The sequence below is a fragment of the Vanacampus margaritifer genome, chromosome 2 (assembly GCF_051991255.1).
Source record: "Vanacampus margaritifer isolate UIUO_Vmar chromosome 2, RoL_Vmar_1.0, whole genome shotgun sequence".
NCBI classification, from domain to species: domain Eukaryota; kingdom Metazoa; phylum Chordata; class Actinopteri; order Syngnathiformes; family Syngnathidae; genus Vanacampus; species Vanacampus margaritifer.
The window spans coordinates 51,942,567-51,945,265 of NC_135433.1; the positions used below are offsets into that span (position 1 = coordinate 51,942,567).

A 2,699-nucleotide genomic window follows, 5' to 3' on the forward strand; every position below is an offset into this window, starting at 1 on the left:
TTAGATTTGGTTTACTCACTGACCCCCCCCCCCCCCCCACACCTTAAACTTCTTTGATCATAGAAGCGCCTCTGCTCTGTGGTCATTCATTTCATCTCTCCTTGCATACCTGCGTGTGTGACTTGGCTGTGTGGTGTGCAGCACAACTGTATGCACAGTAGAGTTGAATTTCCCCATGAGGAATATTATGAGAGCATATTGTAATTTAATGTATATTTATACATTCATTTTATTATATTTTGTATAAAATTGTATATATGCATGGCGGATGATTAAATTAATATTGTGTAATATAATTATGAAACGGGTGCAGACTAGTGTTCTTTGTCAAACGTATCAATTGCTGATAATTTAAATATCCCAGTGGCCTTTGTTCCTCGAGGGCGTTGCCTTCGCAGGGGGCGTGTGCACGAAAGAGGGGGGCGGGAACTTTGTGACGTCGGAATCTTGTCCTGCCTGTCAACAAAATAAAGCGAGTTTTAAGTTTTCATGCCGAACTCATTATTGGAAACGTACCGCAGCGAAGAGAAAGTACTGAAAGGAAAATATTTACTACCGAGTTGTAATGGTGGCTCTGACTTGTTTACGTGGCACAGGAGGCTTTTTTTTATTATTTATTTTTTACCCCTCTCTGTGGGTGAGCTGGCGAGCTTGTAGTTTAGCCGACTTGCTAGCTGTCGTCAAGTTGTAAGAAAGTGGACAAGACGGCGGCTAAACGGGAGCCCATCCGACCTCCACAGACCTATGCGACGGATAAAAGGTAACGCAGCTCTTACTACCACCACGCAAACACATGACGTGCCATCGCTAGAGTGGTTATTTGACGTCAAATTAGAAATGTTTGAGCGTATAAATCTCGGGCTGTGCGTCTCTCCCGGTTAGCCAGTGGCTGCAGCAACAGCAGGAGCACACGTAGATTAAGAAGCAATAACAACTTTACCCGTTGAAAATGGTCTAGATTGCAAACTGGTCCCTTGTTGGAACTCGTTCCACGCCTATCTGACTGGTATCCTCACGTTCAGTTGTCCGTTGTGATAGTGCAGACACAAAACCGCTGCCTGCATTATCATCTCAATTGACCGCAATGCCTTAAATATGCAGTTGCACCACCTGCCAAGAAAATATGAGTTGTGGGGAATTATGTTAATGCACATGACAGGTGCGCCACCGGAGAATGATTCCAATCAGCGTGTTGTTATACAATATTTGACGCGAACTATCTGTCTGAAATAATAAAATGCCAGCCATGAATCAGCATTCATTCAACCCTGCACGAAGACATTGGTAAGATTTGGCTGGCTGATGATTTTGACTCCTGATCGGCACGCAGAATAAATTGAACCGCTATTATTTATGTTTAGTCGATATGTCACGAGTGGCGATTTGCTGACAGCGGCAGGAAAGCCATGTGGAACAAGGTCAAATGTGGACGTGGGAGTGGATCTCCAATCCGGGCTGTCAGCCGCAGTGAGGCGCATCCGTGTTGCTTCCTCCCACGGGGGCTTCGCGCGAAGCAGCTTGCCAGGTGAAGAATGAACATTGAATTATTCAGACGCATGCAGCATACGATCGTCGTGGCTCCGGAATGTGCACCGCTGCCAGACAATAAGGCACTGGAGGTGGTGTGGCTCCTACGAGCATGAGATATGCCTCTGCTTTTTTTTTTGAACATGCTACTTTCCACCAGGAATTGATGATGCATTTGGATTGCTCAATAGAGGGAGTGCACAGGACTCACTGGTGTTTGGTCTAACCCCACATTACACAATTTAAATGTTATCTTCGTCTTTAGTACACTCACAGAAATATTTCAAGCCTAACTTAAAGATGTATGTAATTTTTTTACATGACAAATTCCCATTTACTTTTATTTATTTATTTATTTATTTATTTTTGATAATTTTACCTCAAACCTACCAAATAAACCTTACATAATACATATTCCTTAGTCTAATAAAGCCTATTCATTTGAAATGCATTATCCTCATGTTTATGTATTTATTATTAATAAAGTATAATTATTCTAAAATATAAATAACGAGAGTATTTATTTAAAATACATGAAGTATATTGTTTGAATTGCATAATATTCAGGTTTACCTATACACGATAAATATACTGCTATGTGAAAAACACTTATTTCTTTTTTTAATTTTGTATTTTTATTTTTTTTAAAACATTTTTAGGTTTTTGGGATGAAACTAAATGCAGACACCCCCCCCCCCCAAAAAAAAAGTAATAATACTTTATTAATACTAAATACATAAACCTGAGGAATATGCATTTCAAATAAATAAAATAAAATAAAATAAATAAATAGGCTTTGTCAGACTAATGAATATATACCATATACGTTTTATTTGGTAGGTTTGTGTTAAAATTATCTTTAAAAAAGTACATGGGAATTTGTTATGTAAAAAAATTAACATACATCTTAAATTAGGCTTGAAATGTTTCTGAGTGTACAATTGTACCTCTAACTCTTAGTTTACGTAATTCGTTCAGTGACTCAATTTACTTGTGTGTCAAATAAATTTTTACTATTCCAGTCCCCCCCCCCCCCCCCCCGCAAAAATAAACAAACACCACAGCTTTCGTTATGTGTATTTAATAAAGAAAAATAATAGTACTTGAGTAATAAATAGATTTTCCATCCATCCATTTTCTTAACCGCTTGTCCTCACAAGGGTCGCGGGGGG

At 39.1% G+C, this 2,699-nt stretch overlaps 1 protein-coding gene across 1 annotated transcript in view; it reads left to right on the forward strand.

The window, feature by feature from the left end:
* The first annotated feature begins 451 nt into the window (after window positions 1-451).
* The window catches only part of tlcd4b (TLC domain containing 4b), a 24,956-nt gene continuing 22,708 nt past the window's right edge, over window positions 452-2,699 (forward strand). Inside the window, exon 1 of the mRNA XM_077559021.1 lies at window positions 452-760. The gene's annotated coding sequence lies outside the window, so the exon portion shown is untranslated. The remainder of the gene's footprint in view (window positions 761-2,699) is intronic.